Here is a 17,123-nt window from a genome sequence, read left to right on the forward strand (position 1 = left end):
AGCATCCCTATAGAATCATCGAAAATAGAGCTGGAAGGAACCTGCAAGACCATCTAGTCCAACCCCTTCCTTAACGCAGGACTCCAAATCAGAGCATCCCTATAGAATGATTGAAAATAGGGTTGGAAGGGGCCTGCAAGACCATGTATTCCAACCCCGTGCTGAACGCAGGACTCCAAGTCAGAGCAGCCCTATAGAATCATTGGAAAGTAGGGTTGGGGGGGGCCTGCAAGGCCATCTTTTCCAAGCCCCTCCTCCAGGCAGGACTCCAGGTCAGAGCATCCCTATAGAATGATCGAAAATAGGGTTGGAAGGCGCCTGCAAGACCATGTATTCCAACCCCGTGCTCAACGCAGGACTCCAAGTCAGAGCATCCTTATCGAATCATCTGAAAGTAGGGTTGGAAGTGGCCTGCAAGACCATCTAGTCCAGCCCCCTGCTCAACGCAGGACTCCAAGTCAGAGCATCCCTATAGAATTATCAAAAGTTAGGGTTGGAAGGCGCCTGCAGGACCATCTTCCAGCCCCCTGCTCAACGCAGGACTCCAAGTCAGAGCATCCCTATACAATGAACGAAAATAGGGTTGGAAGGGTCCTCCAAGACCATCCAGGGCACCCCCTGCTCAACGCAGGACTCCAAGTCAGAGTATCCCTCTAGAATCATCGAAAATAGAGTAGGAAGGGACCTGCAAGACCATCTAGTCTAGCCCCCTGCTCAATGCAGGACTCCGAGACAGAGCATCCCTATAGAATCATCAAAAGGTAGGGTTGGAAGGTGGCTGCAAGACCATCTAGTCCAGCCCCCTGCTCAACGCAGGACTCCAAGTCAGAGCATCCCTATAGAATCATCGAAAATAGAGTTGAAAGGGACCTGCAAGACCATCTAGTCCAACCCCTTGCTCAACGCAGGACTCCAAGCCAGAGCATCCCTATAGAATGATCTAAAATAGGGGTGGAAGGGGCCTGCAAGACCATCTAGTCTAACCCCCTGCTCAATGCAGGACTCTAAGAGCATCCGTATAGAATCATCTGAAAGTACGGTTGGAAGGGCCTGCAAGACCATCTAGTCCAACCCCTTGCTCAACACAGGACTCCGAGTCAGAGCATCCCTATACAATGAACGAAAATAGGGTTGGAAGGGGCCGGCAAGAGATCTAGTCCAGCCCCCTGCTCAACGCAGGACTCCAAGTCTTATTTTCCCTATAGAATGATCGAAAATAGGGTTGGAAGGGGCCTGCAAGACCATCTAGTCCAACCCCCTGCTCAACGCAGGACTGCAAGTCAGAGCATCCCTATAGAATAATCAAAAAGTAGGGTTGGAAGGCGTCTGCAAGACCATCTAGTCCAACCCCCTGCTCAACGCAGGACTCCAAGTCAGAGCATCTCTATAGAATCATCTGAAAGTAGGGTTGGAAGTGGCCTGCAAGACTAATCCAGCCCCCTGCTCAACGCAGGACTCCAGGTCAGAGCATCCCTATAGAATCATCGAAAATAGAGCTGGAAGGAACCTGCAAGACCATCTAGTCCAACCCCTTCCTTAACGCAGGACTCCAAATCAGAGCATCCCTATAGAATGATTGAAAATAGGGTTGGAAGGGGCCTGCAAGACCATGGATTCCAACCCCGTGCTGAACGCAGGACTCCAAGTCAGAGCAGCCCTATAGAATCATTGGAAAGTAGGGTTGGGGGGGGCCTGCAAGGCCATCTTTTCCAAGCCCCTCCTCCAGGCAGGACTCCAGGTCAGAGCATCCCTATAGAATGATCGAAAATAGGGTTGGAAGGCGCCTGCAAGACCATGTATTCCAACCCCGTGCTCAACGCAGGACTCCAAGTCAGAGCATCCTTATCGAATCATCTGAAAGTAGGGTTGGAAGTGGCCTGCAAGACCATCTAGTCCAGCCCCCTGCTCAACGCAGGACTCCAAGTCAGAGCATCCCTATAGAATTATCAAAAGTTAGGGTTGGAAGGCGCCTGCAGGACCATCTTCCAGCCCCCTGCTCAACGCAGGACTCCAAGTCAGAGCATCCCTATAGAATGATTGAAAATAGGGTTGGAAGGGTCCTCCAAGACCATCCAGGGCACCCCCTGCTCAACGCAGGACTCCAAGACAGAGCATCCCTATAGAATGATTGAAAATAGGGTTGGAAGGGTCCTCCAAGACCATCCAGGGCACCCCCTGCTCAATGCAGGACTCCAAGTCAGAGTATCCCTCTAGAATCATCGAAAATAAAGTTGGAAGGGGCCTGCAAGACCATCCAGTCCAGCCCCCTGCTCAATGCAGGACTCCAAGACAGAGCATCCCTATAGAATCATCAAAAGGTAGGGTTGGAAGGCGGCTGCAAGACCATCTAGTCCAGCCCCCTGCTCAACGCAGGACTCCAAGTCAGAGCATCCCTATAGAATCATCGAAAATAGAGTTGGAAGGGACCTGCAAGACCATCTAGTGCAACCCCCTGCTCAACGCAGGACTCCAAGTCAGAGCATCCCTATAGAATCATCTGAAAGTAGGGTTGGAAGTGGCCTGCAAGACTATCTAATCCAGCCCCCTGCTCAACGTAGGACTCCAAGTCAGAGCATCCCTATAGAATGATCGAAAATAGGGTTGGAAGGCGCCTGAAGACCATGTATTCCAACCCCGTGCTCAACGCAGGACTCCAAGTCAGAGCATCCTTATCGAATCATCTGAAAGTAGGGTTGGAAGTGGCCTGCAAGACCATCTAGTCCAGCCCCCTACTCAATGCAGGACTCCAAGTCAGAGCATCCCTATAGAATTGTCAAAAGTGAGGGTTGGAAGGCGCCTGCAGGACCATCTTCCAGCCCCCTGCTCAACGCAGGACTCCAAGTCAGAGCATCCCTATAGAATGATTGAAAATAGGGTTGGAAGGGTCCTCCAAGACCATCCAGGGCACCCCCTGCTCAACGCAGGACTCCAAGTCAGAGTATCCCTCTAGAAACATCGAAAATAGAGTTGGAAGGGGCCTGCAAGACCATCTAGTCCAGCCCCCTGCTCAATGCAGGACTCCAAGACAGAGCATCCCTATAGAATCATCAAAAGGTAGGGTTGGAAGGCGGCTGCAAGACCATCTAGTCCAGCCCCCTGCTCAACGCAGGACTCCAAGTCAGAGCATCCCTATAGAATGATTGAAAATAGGGTTGGGAGGGGTCTGCAAGACAATCTAGTCCAGCCCCCTGCTCAATGAAGTACTCCAAGTCAGAGCATCCCTATAGAAAGATCGAAAATAGAGTTGGAAGGCGCCTGCAAGACCATCTAGTCCAAACCCCTGCTCAACGCAGGACTCCAAGTCAGAGCATCCCTATAGAATCATCTGAAAGTAGGGTTGGAAGTGGCCTGCAAGACTATCTAATCCAGCCCCCTGCTCAACGTAGGACTCCAAGTCAGAGCATCCCTATAGAAAGATCGAAAATAGAGTTGGAAGGCGCCTGCAAGGCCATCTAGTCCAGCCCCCTGCTCAACGCAGGACTACAAGTCAGAGCATCCCTATAGAATGATTGAAAATAGGGTTGGAAGGTGCCTGCAAGACCAAGTATTCCAACCCCGTCCTCAACGCAGGACTCCAAGTCAGAGCAGCCCTATAGTATCATTGGAAAGTAGGGTTGGAGGGGGCCTGCAAGGCCATCTAGTCCAGCCCCCTGCTCAACGCAGGACTCCAAGTCAGAGCATCCCTATAGAATTATCAAAAGGTAGGGTTGGAAGGCGCCTGCAGGACCATCTTCCAGCCCCCTGCTCAACGCAGGACTCCAAGTCAGAGCATCCCTATAGAATTATGGAAAATAGGGTTGGAAGGCGCCTGCAAGACCATGTATTCCAACCCCCTGCTCAACGCAGGACTCCAAGTCAGAGCAGCCCTATAGAATCATTGGAAAGTAGGGTTGGGGGGGACTGCAAGGCCATCTAGTCCAACCCCCTGCTCCAGGCAGGACTCCAGGTCAGAGCATCCCTATAGAATGATCGAAAATAGGGTTGGAAGGCACCTGCAAGACCATGTATTCCAACCCCGTGCTCAACGCAGGACTCCAAGTCAGAGCATCCTTATCGAATCATCTGAAAGTAGGGTTGGAAGTGGCCTGCAAGACCATCTAGTCCAACCCCCTGCTCAACGCAGGACTCCAAGTCAGAGTTTCCCTATAGAATGATCGAAAATAGGGTTGGAAGGGGCCTGCAAGACCATCTAGTCCAACCCCCTGCTCAACGCAGGACTCCAAGTCAGAGCATCCCTAAGGAATCATCTGAAAGTAGGGTTGGAAGTGGCCTGCAAGACTATCTAATCCAGCCCCCTCCTCAACGTAGGACTCCAAGTCAGAGCATCCCTATAGAATCATCGAAAATAGAGTTGGAAGGAACCTGCAAGACCATCTAGTCCAACCCCTTGCTCAACGCAGGACTCCAAATCAGAGCATCCCTATAGAATGATCGAAAATAGGGTTGGAAGGCGCCTGCAAGACCATGTATTCCAACCCCGTGCTCAACGCAGGACTCCAAGTCAGAGCATCCTTATCGAATCATCTGAAAGTAGGGTTGGAAGTGGCCTGCAAGACCATCTAGTCCAGCCCCCTGCTCAACGCAGGACTCCAAGTCAGAGCATCCCTATAGAATTATCAAAAGTTAGGGTTGGAAGGCGCCTGCAGGACCATCTTCCAGCCCCCTGCTCAACGCAGGACTCCAAGTCAGAGCATCCCTATACAATGAACGAAAATAGGGTTGGAAGGGTCCGCCAAGACCATCCAGGGCACCCCCTGCTCAACGCAGGACTCCAAGTCAGAGTATCCCTCTAGAATCATCGAAAATAGAGTAGGAAGGGGCCTGCAAGACCATCTAGTCTAGCCCCCTGCTCAATGCAGGACTCCGAGACAGAGCATCCCTATAGAATCATCAAAAGGTAGGGTTGGAAGGTGGCTGCAAGACCATCTAGTCCAGCCCCCTGCTCAACGCAGGACTCCAAGTCAGAGCATCCCTATAGAATCATCGAAAATAGAGTTGAAAGGGACCTGCAAGACCATCTAGTCCAACCCCTTGCTCAACGCAGGACTCCAAGCCAGAGCATCCCTATAGAATGATCTAAAATAGGGGTGGAAGGGGCCTGCAAGATCATCTAGTCTAACCCCCTGCTCAATGCAGGACTCTAAGAGCATCCGTATAGAATCATCTGAAAGTACGGTTGGAAGGGCCTGCAAGGCCATCTAGTCCAACCCCTTGCTCAACACAGGACTCCGAGTCAGAGCATCCCTATACAATGAACGAAAATAGGGTTGGAAGGGGCCGGCAAGAGATCTAGTCCAGCCCCCTGCTCAACGCAGGACTCCAAGTCTTATTTTCCCTATAGAATGATCGAAAATAGGGTTGGAAGGGGCCTGCAAGACCATCTAGTCCAACCCCCTGCTCAACGCAGGACTCCAAGTCAGAGCATCCCTATAGAATAATCAAAAAGTAGGGTTGGAAGGCGTCTGCAAGACCATCTAGTCCAACCCCCTGCTCAACGCAGGACTCCAAGTCAGAGCATCTCTATAGAATCATCTGAAAGTAGGGTTGGAAGTGGCCTGCAAGACTAATCCAGCCCCCTGCTCAACGCAGGACTCCAGGTCAGAGCATCCCTATAGAATCATCGAAAATAGAGCTGGAAGGAACCTGCAAGACCATCTAGTCCAACCCCTTCCTTAACGCAGGACTCCAAATCAGAGCATCCCTATAGAATGATTGAAAATAGGGTTGGAAGGGGCCTGCAAGACCATGTATTCCAACCCCGTGCTGAACGCAGGACTCCAAGTCAGAGCAGCCCTATAGAATCATTGGAAAGTAGGGTTGGGGGGGGCCTGCAAGGGCATCTTTTCCAAGCCCCTCCTCCAGGCAGGACTCCAGGTCAGAGCATCCCTATAGAATGATCGAAAATAGGGTTGGAAGGCGCCTGCAAGACCATGTATTCCAACCCCGTGCTCAACGCAGGACTCCAAGTCAGAGCATCCTTATCGAATCATCTGAAAGTAGGGTTGGAAGTGGCCTGCAAGACCATCTAGTCCAGCCCCCTGCTCAACGCAGGACTCCAAGTCAGAGCATCCCTATAGAATTATCAAAAGGTAGGGTTGGAAGGCGCCTGCAGGACCATCTTCCAGCCCCCTGCTCAACGCAGGACTCCAAGTCAGAGCATCCCTATAGAATTATGGATAATAGGGTTGGAAGGCGCCTGCAAGACCTTGTATTCCAACCCCCTGCTCAACGCAGGACTCCAAGTCAGAGCATCCCTAAGGAATCATCTGAAAGTAGGGTTGGAAGTGGCCTGCAGGACCATCTTCCAGCCCCCTCCTCAACGAAGGACTCCAAGTCAGAGCATCCCTATAGAATCATCGAAAATAGAGTTGGAAGGAACCTGCAAGACCATCTAGTCCAACCCCTTGCTCAACGCAGGACTCCAAATCAGAGCATCCCTATAGAATGATCGAAAATAGGGTTGGAAGGCGCCTGCAAGACCATGTATTCCAACCCCGTGCTCAACGCAGGACTCCAAGTCAAAGCATCCTTATTGAATCATCTGAAAGTAGGGTTGGAAGTGGCCTGCAAGACCATCTAGTCCAGCCCCCTGCTCAACGCAGGACTCCAAGTCAGAGCATCCCTATAGAATTATCAAAAGTTAGGGTTGGAAGGCGCCTGCAGGACCATCTTCCAGCCCCCTGCTCAACGCAGGAGTCCAAGTCAGAGCATCCCTATAGAATGATTGAAAATAGGGTTGGAAGGGTCCTCCAAGACCATCCAGGGAACCCCCTGCTCAACGCAGGACTCCAAGTCAGAGTATCCCTCTAGAATCATCGAAAATAGAGTTGTAAGGGGCCTGCAAGACCATCTAGTCCAGCCCCCACCTCAATGCAGGACTCCAAGACAGAGCATCCCTATAGAATCATCAAAAGGTAGGGTTGGAAGGCGGCTGCAAGACCATCTAGTCCAGCCCCCTGCTCAACGCAGGACTCCAAGTCAGAGCATCCCTATAGAATCATCGAAAATACAGATGGAAGGGATCTGCAAGACCATCTAGTCCAACCCCTTGCTCAACGCAGGAGTCCAAGCCAGAGCATCCCTATAGAATGATCTAAAATAGGGGTGGAAGGGGCCTGCAAGACCATCTAGTCTAACCCCCTGCTCAATGCAGGACTCTAAGAGCATCCGTATAGAATCATCTGAAAGTACGGTTGGAAGGGGCCTGCAAGACCATCTAGTCCAACCCCCTGCTCAACGCAGGACTCCAAGTCAGAGTTTCCCTATAGAATGATCGAAAATAGGGTTGGAAGGGGCCTGCAAGACCATCTAGTCCAACCCCCTGCTCAACGCAGGACTCCCAAGTCAGAGCATCCCTAAGGAATCATCTGAAAGTAGGGTTGGAAGTGGCCTGCAAGACTATCTAATCCAGCCCCCTCCTCAACGTAGGACTCCAAGTCAGAGCATCCCTATAGAATCATCGAAAATAGAGTTGGAAGGAACCTGCAAGACCATCTAGTCCAACCCCTTGCTCAACGCAGGACTCCAAATCAGAGCATCCCTATAGAATGATCGAAAATAGGGTTGGAAGGCGCCTGCAAGACCATGTATTCCAACCCCGTGCTCAACGCAGGACTCCAAGTCAGAGCATCCTTATCGAATCATCTGAAAGTAGGGTTGGAAGTGGCCTGCAAGACCATCTAGTCCAGCCCCCTGCTCAACGCAGGACTCCAAGTCAGAGCATCCCTATAGAATTATCAAAAGTTAGGGTTGGAAGGCGCCTGCAGGACCATCTTCCAGCCCCCTGCTCAACGCAGGACTCCAAGTCAGAGCATCCCTATACAATGAACGAAAATAGGGTTGGAAGGGTCCGCCAAGACCATCCAGGGCACCCCCTGCTCAACGCAGGACTCCAAGTCAGAGTATCCCTCTAGAATCATCGAAAATAGAGTAGGAAGGGGCCTGCAAGACCATCTAGTCTAGCCCCCTGCTCAATGCAGGACTCCGAGACAGAGCATCCCTATAGAATCATCAAAAGGTAGGGTTGGAAGGTGGCTGCAAGACCATCTAGTCCAGCCCCCTGCTCAACGCAGGACTCCAAGTCAGAGCATCCCTATAGAATCATCGAAAATAGAGTTGAAAGGGACCTGCAAGACCATCTAGTCCAACCCCTTCCTCAACGCAGGACTCCAAGCCAGAGCATCCCTATAGAATGATCTAAAATAGGGGTGGAAGGGGCCTGCAAGACCATCTAGTCTAACCCCCTGCTCAATGCAGGACTCTAAGAGCATCCGTATAGAATCATCTGAAAGTACGGTTGGAAGGGCCTGCAAGACCATCTAGTCCAACCCCTTGCTCAACACAGGACTCCGAGTCAGAGCATCCCTATACAATGAACGAAAATAGGGTTGGAAGGGGCCGGCAAGAGATCTAGTCCAGCCCCCTGCTCAACGCAGGACTCCAAGTCTTATTTTCCCTATAGAATGATCGAAAATAGGGTTGGAAGGGTCCTGCAAGACCATCTAGTCCAACCCCCTGCTCAACGCAGGACTCCAAGTCAGAGCATCCCTATAGAATAATCAAAAAGTAGGGTTGGAAGGCGTCTGCAAGACCATCTAGTCCAACCCCCTGCTCAACGCAGGACTCCAAGTCAGAGCATCTCTATAGAATCATCTGAAAGTAGGGTTGGAAGTGGCCTGCAAGACTAATCCAGCCCCCTGCTCAACGCAGGACTCCAGGTCAGAGCATCCCTATAGAATCATCGAAAATAGAGCTGGAAGGAACCTGCAAGACCATCTAGTCCAACCCCTTCCTTAACGCAGGACTCCAAATCAGAGCATCCCTATAGAATGATTGAAAATAGGGTTGGAAGGGGCCTGCAAGACCATGGATTCCAACCCCGTGCTGAACGCAGGACTCCAAGTCAGAGCAGCCCTATAGAATCATTGGAAAGTAGGGTTGGGGGGGGCCTGCAAGGCCATCTTTTCCAAGCCCCTCCTCCAGGCAGGACTCCAGGTCAGAGCATCCCTATAGAATGATCGAAAATAGGGTTGGAAGGCGCCTGCAAGAACATGTATTCCAACCCCGTGCTCAACGCAGGACTCCAAGTCAGAGCATCCTTATCGAATCATCTGAAAGTAGGGTTGGAAGTGGCCTGCAAGACCATCTAGTCCAGCCCCCTGCTCAACGCAGGACTCCAAGTCAGAGCATCCCTATAGAATTATCAAAAGTTAGGGTTGGAAGGCGCCTGCAGGACCATCTTCCAGCCCCCTGCTCAACGCAGGACTCCAAGTCAGAGCATCCCTATAGAATGATTGAAAATAGGGTTGGAAGGGTCCTCCAAGACCATCCAGGGCACCCCCTGCTCAACGCAGGCCTCCAAGACAGAGCATCCCTATAGAATGATTGAAAATAGGGTTGGAAGGGTCCTCCAAGACCATCCAGGGCACCCCCTGCTCAATGCAGGACTCCAAGTCAGAGTATCCCTCTAGAATCATCGAAAATAGAGTTGGAAGGGGCCTGCAAGACCATCCAGTCCAGCCCCCTGCTCAATGCAGGACTCCAAGACAGAGCATCGCTATAGAATCATCAAAAGGTAGGGTTGGAAGGCGGCTGCAAGACCATCTAGTCCAGCCCCCTGCTCAACGCAGGACTCCAAGTCAGAGCATCCCTATAGAATCATCGAAAATAGAGTTGGAAGGGACCTGCAAGACCATCTAGTGCAACCCCCTGCTCAACGCAGGACTCCAAGTCAGAGCATCCCTATAGAATCATCTGAAAGTAGGGTTGGAAGTGGCCTGCAAGACTATCTAATCCAGCCCCCTGCTCAACGTAGGACTCCAAGTCAGAGCATCCCTATAGAATGATCGAAAATAGGGTTGGAAGGCGCCTGAAGACCATGTATTCCAACCCCGTGCTCAACGCAGGACTCCAAGTCAGAGCATCCTTATCGAATCATCTGAAAGTAGGGTTGGAAGTGGCCTGCAAGACCATCTAGTCCAGCCCCCTGCTCAACGCAGGACTCCAAGTCAGAGCATCCCTATAGAATTGTCAAAAGTGAGGGTTGGAAGGCGCCTGCAGGACCATCTTCCAGCCCCCTGCTCAACGCAGGACTCCAAGTCAGAGCATCCCTATAGAATGATTGAAAATAGGGTTGGAAGGGTCCTCCAAGACCATCCAGGGCACCCCCTGCTCAACGCAGGACTCCAAGTCAGAGTATCCCTCTAGAAACATCGAAAATAGAGTTGGAAGGGGCCTGCAAGACCATCTAGTCCAGCCCCCTGCTCAATGCAGGACTCCAAGACAGAGCATCCCTATAGAATCATCAAAAGGTAGGGTTGGAAGGCGGCTGCAAGACCATCTAGTCCAGCCCCCTGCTCAACGCAGGACTCCAAGTCAGAGCATCCCTATAGAATGATTGAAAATAGGGTTGGGAGGGGTCTGCAAGACAATCTAGTCCAGCCCCCTGCTCAATGAAGGACTCCAAGTCAGAGCATCCCTATAGAAAGATCGAAAATAGAGTTGGAAGGCGCCTGCAAGACCATCTAGCCCAAACCCCTGCTCAACGCAGGACTCCAAGTCAGAGCATCCCTATAGAATCATCTGAAAGTAGGGTTGGAAGTGGCCTGCAAGACTATCTAATCCAGCCCCCTGCTCAACGTAGGACTCCAAGTCAGAGCATCCGTATAGAAAGATCGAAAATAGAGTTGGAAGGCGCCTGCAAGGCCATCTAGTCCAGCCCCCTGCTCAACGCAGGACTACAAGTCAGAGCATCCCTATAGAATGATTGAAAATAGGGTTGGAAGGTGCCTGCAAGACGAAGTATTCCAACCCCGTCCTCAACGCAGGACTCCAAGTCAGAGCAGCCCTATAGTATCATTGGAAAGTAGGGTTGGAGGGGGCCTGCAAGGCCATCTAGTCCAGCCCCCTGCTCAACGCAGGACTCCAAGTCAGAGCATCCCTATAGAATTATCAAAAGGTAGGGTTGGAAGGCGCCTGCAGGACCATCTTCCAGCCCCCTGCTCAACGCAGGACTCCAAGTCAGAGCATCCCTATAGAATTATGGAAAATAGGGTTGGAAGGCGCCTGCAAGACCATGTATTCCAACCCCCTGCTCCACGCAGGACTCCAAGTCAGAGCAGCCCTATAGAATCATTGGAAAGTAGGGTTGGGGGGGACTGCAAGGCCATCTAGTCCAACCCCCTGCTCCAGGCAGGACTCCAGGTCAGAGCATCCCTATAGAATGATCGAAAATAGGGTTGGAAGGCGCCTGCAAGACCATGTATTCCAACCCCGTGCTCAACGCAGGACTCCAAGTCAGAGCATCCTTATCGAATCATCTGAAAGTAGGGTTGGAAGTGGCCTGCAAGACCATCTAGTCCAGCCCCCTGCTCAACGCAGGACTCCAAGTCAGAGCATCCCTATAGAATTATCAAAAGTTAGGGTTGGAAGGCGCCTGCAGGACCATCTTCCAGCCCCCTGCTCAACGCAGGACTCCAAGTCAGAGCATCCCTATACAATGAACGAAAATAGGGTTGGAAGGGTCCGCCAAGACCATCCAGGGCACCCCCTGCTCAACGCAGGACTCCAAGTCAGAGTATCCCTCTAGAATCATCGAAAATAGAGTAGGAAGGGGCCTGCAAGACCATCTAGTCTAGCCCCCTGCTCAATGCAGGACTCCGAGACAGAGCATCCCTATAGAATCATCAAAAGGTAGGGTTGGAAGGTGGCTGCAAGACCATCTAGTCCAGCCCCCTGCTCAACGCAGGACTCCAAGTCAGAGCATCCCTATAGAATCATCGAAAATAGAGTTGAAAGGGACCTGCAAGACCATCTAGTCCAACCCCTTGCTCAACGCAGGACTCCAAGCCAGAGCATCCCTATAGAATGATCTAAAATAGGGGTGGAAGGGGCCTGCAAGACCATCTAGTCTAACCCCCTGCTCAATGCAGGACTCTAAGAGCATCCGTATAGAATCATCTGAAAGTACGGTTGGAAGGGCCTGCAAGACCATCTAGTCCAACCCCTTGCTCAACACAGGACTCCGAGTCAGAGCATCCCTATACAATGAACGAAAATAGGGTTGGAAGGGGCCGGCAAGAGATCTAGTCCAGCCCCCTGCTCAACGCAGGACTCCAAGTCTTATTTTCCCTATAGAATGATCGAAAATAGGGTTGGAAGGGTCCTGCAAGACCATCTAGTCCAACCCCCTGCTCAACGCAGGACTCCAAGTCAGAGCATCCCTATAGAATAATCAAAAAGTAGGGTTGGAAGGCGTCTGCAAGACCATCTAGTCCAACCCCCTGCTCAACGCAGGACTCCAAGTCAGAGCATCTCTATAGAATCATCTGAAAGTAGGGTTGGAAGTGGCCTGCAAGACTAATCCAGCCCCCTGCTCAACGCAGGACTCCAGGTCAGAGCATCCCTATAGAATCATCGAAAATAGAGCTGGAAGGAACCTGCAAGACCATCTAGTCCAACCCCTTCCTTAACGCAGGACTCCAAATCAGAGCATCCCTATAGAATGATTGAAAATAGGGTTGGAAGGGGCCTGCAAGACCATGGATTCCAACCCCGTGCTGAACGCAGGACTCCAAGTCAGAGCAGCCCTATAGAATCATTGGAAAGTAGGGTTGGGGGGGGCCTGCAAGGCCATCTTTTCCAAGCCCCTCCTCCAGGCAGGACTCCAGGTCAGAGCATCCCTATAGAATGATCGAAAATAGGGTTGGAAGGCGCCTGCAAGACCATGTATTCCAACCCCGTGCTCAACGCAGGACTCCAAGTCAGAGCATCCTTATCGAATCATCTGAAAGTAGGGTTGGAAGTGGCCTGCAAGACCATCTAGTCCAGCCCCCTGCTCAACGCAGGACTCCAAGTCAGAGCATCCCTATAGAATTATCAAAAGTTAGGGTTGGAAGGCGCCTGCAGGACCATCTTCCAGCCCCCTGCTCAACGCAGGACTCCAAGTCAGAGCATCCCTATAGAATGATTGAAAATAGGGTTGGAAGGGTCCTCCAAGACCATCCAGGGCACCCCCTGCTCAACGCAGGCCTCCAAGACAGAGCATCCCTATAGAATGATTGAAAATAGGGTTGGAAGGGTCCTCCAAGACCATCCAGGGCACCCCCTGCTCAATGCAGGACTCCAAGTCAGAGTATCCCTCTAGAATCATCGAAAATAGAGTTGGAAGGGGCCTGCAAGACCATCCAGTCCAGCCCCCTGCTCAATGCAGGACTCCAAGACAGAGCATCCCTATAGAATCATCAAAAGGTAGGGTTGGAAGGCGGCTGCAAGACCATCTAGTCCAGCCCCCTGCTCAACGCAGGACTCCAAGTCAGAGCATCCCTATAGAATCATCGAAAATAGAGTTGGAAGGGACCTGCAAGACCATCTAGTGCAACCCCCTGCTCAACGCAGGACTCCAAGTCAGAGCATCCCTATAGAATCATCTGAAAGTAGGGTTGGAAGTGGCCTGCAAGACTATCTAATCCAGCCCCCTGCTCAACGTAGGACTCCAAGTCAGAGCATCCCTATAGAATGATCGAAAATAGGGTTGGAAGGCGCCTGAAGACCATGTATTCCAACCCCGTGCTCAACGCAGGACTCCAAGTCAGAGCATCCTTATCGAATCATCTGAAAGTAGGGTTGGAAGTGGCCTGCAAGACCATCTAGTCCAGCCCCCTGCTCAACGCAGGACTCCAAGTCAGAGCATCCCTATAGAATTGTCAAAAGTGAGGGTTGGAAGGCGCCTGCAGGACCATCTTCCAGCCCCCTGCTCAACGCAGGACTCCAAGTCAGAGCATCCCTATAGAATGATTGAAAATAGGGTTGGAAGGGTCCTCCAAGACCATCCAGGGCACCCCCTGCTCAACGCAGGACTCCAAGTCAGAGTATCCCTCTAGAAACATCGAAAATAGAGTTGGAAGGGGCCTGCAAGACCATCTAGTCCAGCCCCCTGCTCAATGCAGGACTCCAAGACAGAGCATCCCTATAGAATCATCAAAAGGTAGGGTTGGAAGGCGGCTGCAAGACCATCTAGTCCAGCCCCCTGCTCAACGCAGGACTCCAAGTCAGAGCATCCCTATAGAATGATTGAAAATAGGGTTGGGAGGGGTCTGCAAGACAATCTAGTCCAGCCCCCTGCTCAATGAAGGACTCCAAGTCAGAGCATCCCTATAGAAAGATCGAAAATAGAGTTGGAAGGCGCCTGCAAGACCATCTAGCCCAAACCCCTGCTCAACGCAGGACTCCAAGTCAGAGCATCCCTATAGAATCATCTGAAAGTAGGGTTGGAAGTGGCCTGCAAGACTATCTAATCCAGCCCCCTGCTCAACGTAGGACTCCAAGTCAGAGCATCCGTATAGAAAGATCGAAAATAGAGTTGGAAGGCGCCTGCAAGGCCATCTAGTCCAGCCCCCTGCTCAACGCAGGACTACAAGTCAGAGCATCCCTATAGAATGATTGAAAATAGGGTTGGAAGGTGCCTGCAAGACGAAGTATTCCAACCCCGTCCTCAACGCAGGACTCCAAGTCAGAGCAGCCCTATAGTATCATTGGAAAGTAGGGTTGGAGGGGGCCTGCAAGGCCATCTAGTCCAGCCCCCTGCTCAACGCAGGACTCCAAGTCAGAGCATCCCTATAGAATTATCAAAAGGTAGGGTTGGAAGGCGCCTGCAGGACCATCTTCCAGCCCCCTGCTCAACGCAGGACTCCAAGTCAGAGCATCCCTATAGAATTATGGAAAATAGGGTTGGAAGGCGCCTGCAAGACCATGTATTCCAACCCCCTGCTCCACGCAGGACTCCAAGTCAGAGCAGCCCTATAGAATCATTGGAAAGTAGGGTTGGGGGGGACTGCAAGGCCATCTAGTCCAACCCCCTGCTCCAGGCAGGACTCCAGGTCAGAGCATCCCTATAGAATGATCGAAAATAGGGTTGGAAGGCACCTGCAAGACCATGTATTCCAACCCCGTGCTCAACGCAGGACTCCAAGTCAGAGCATCCTTATCGAATCATCTGAAAGTAGGGTTGGAAGTGGCCTGCAAGACCATCTAGTCCAACCCCCTGCTCAACGCAGGACTCCAAGTCAGAGTTTCCCTATAGAATGATCGAAAATAGGGTTGGAAGGGGCCTGCAAGACCATCTAGTCCAACCCCCTGCTCAACGCAGGACTCCAAGTCAGAGCATCCCTAAGGAATCATCTGAAAGTAGGGTTGGAAGTGGCCTGCAAGACTATCTAATCCAGCCCCCTCCTCAACGTAGGACTCCAAGTCAGAGCATCCCTATAGAATCATCGAAAATAGAGCTGGAAGGAACCTGCAAGACCATCTAGTCCAACCCCTTGCTCAACGCAGGACTCCAAATCAGAGCATCCCTATAGAATGATCGAAAATAGGGTTGGAAGGCGCCTGCAAGACCATGTATTCCAACCCCGTGCTCAACGCAGGACTCCAAGTCAGAGCATCCTTATCGAATCATCTGAAAGTAGGGTTGGAAGTGGCCTGCAAGACCATCTAGTCCAGCCCCCTGCTCAACGCAGGACTCCAAGTCAGAGCATCCCTATAGAATTATCAAAAGTTAGGGTTGGAAGGCGCCTGCAGGACCATCTTCCAGCCCCCTGCTCAACGCAGGACTCCAAGTCAGAGCATCCCTATACAATGAACGAAAATAGGGTTGGAAGGGTCCTCCAAGACCATCCAGGGCACCCCCTGCTCAACGCAGGACTCCAAGTCAGAGTATCCCTCTAGAATCATCGAAAATAGAGTAGGAAGGGGCCTGCAAGACCATCTAGTCTAGCCCCCTGCTCAATGCAGGACTCCGAGACAGAGCATCCCTATAGAATCATCAAAAGGTAGGGTTGGAAGGTGGCTGCAAGACCATCTAGTCCAGCCCCCTGCTCAACGCAGGACTCCAAGTCAGAGCATCCCTATAGAATCATCGAAAATAGAGTTGGAAGGGACCTGCAAGACCATCTAGTCCAACCCCTTGCTCAACGCAGGACTCCAAGCCAGAGCATCCCTATAGAATGATCTAAAATAGGGGTGGAAGGGGCCTGCAAGACCATCTAGTCTAACCCCCTGCTCAATGCCGGACTCTAAGAGCATCCGTATAGAATCATCTGAAAGTACGGTTGGAAGGGCCTGCAAGACCATCTAGTCCAACCCCTTGCTCAACACAGGACTCCGAGTCAGAGCATCCCTATACAATGAACGAAAATAGGGTTGGAAGGGGCCGGCAAGAGATCTAGTCCAGCCCCCTGCTCAACGCAGGACTCCAAGTCTTATTTTCCCTATAAAATGATCGAAAATAGGGTTGGAAGGGGCCTGCAAGACCATCTAGTCCAACCCCCTGCTCAACGCAGGACTCCAAGTCAGAGCATCCCTATAGAATAATCAAAAAGTAGGGTTGGAAGGCGTCTGCAAGACCATCTAGTCCAACCCCCTGCTCAACGCAGGACTCCAAGTCAGAGCATCTCTATAGAATCATCTGAAAGTAGGGTTGGAAGTGGCCTGCAAGACTAATCCAGCCCCCTGCTCAACGCAGGACTCCAGGTCAGAGCATCCCTATAGAATCATCGAAAATAGAGCTGGAAGGAACCTGCAAGACCATCTAGTCCAACCCCTTCCTTAACGCAGGACTCCAAATCAGAGCATCCCTATAGAATGATTGAAAATAGGGTTGGAAGGGGCCTGCAAGACCATGTATTCCAACCCCGTGCTGAACGCAGGACTCCAAGTCAGAGCAGCCCTATAGAATCATTGGAAAGTAGGGTTGGGGGGGGCCTGCAAGGCCATCTTTTCCAAGCCCCTCCTCCAGGCAGGACTCCAGGTCAGAGTATCCCTATAGAATGATCGAAAATAGGGTTGGAAGGCGCCTGCAAGACCATGTATTCCAACCCCGTGCTCAACGCAGGACTCCAAGTCAGAGCATCCTTATCGAATCATCTGAAAGTAGGGTTGGAAGTGGCCTGCAAGACCATCTAGTCCAGCCCCCTGCTCAACGCAGGACTCCAAGTCAGAGCATCCCTATAGAATTATCAAAAGTTAGGGTTGGAAGGCGCCTGCAGGACCATCTTCCAGCCCCCTGCTCAACGCAGGACTCCAAGTCAGAGCATCCCTATAGAATCATGGAAAATAGGGTTGGAAGG

Source organism: Heloderma suspectum, chromosome W, assembly GCF_057233095.1.
Source record: "Heloderma suspectum isolate Gila_16-S chromosome W, 16-S_ref, whole genome shotgun sequence".
Taxonomy (NCBI): Eukaryota; Metazoa; Chordata; class Lepidosauria; order Squamata; family Helodermatidae; genus Heloderma; species Heloderma suspectum.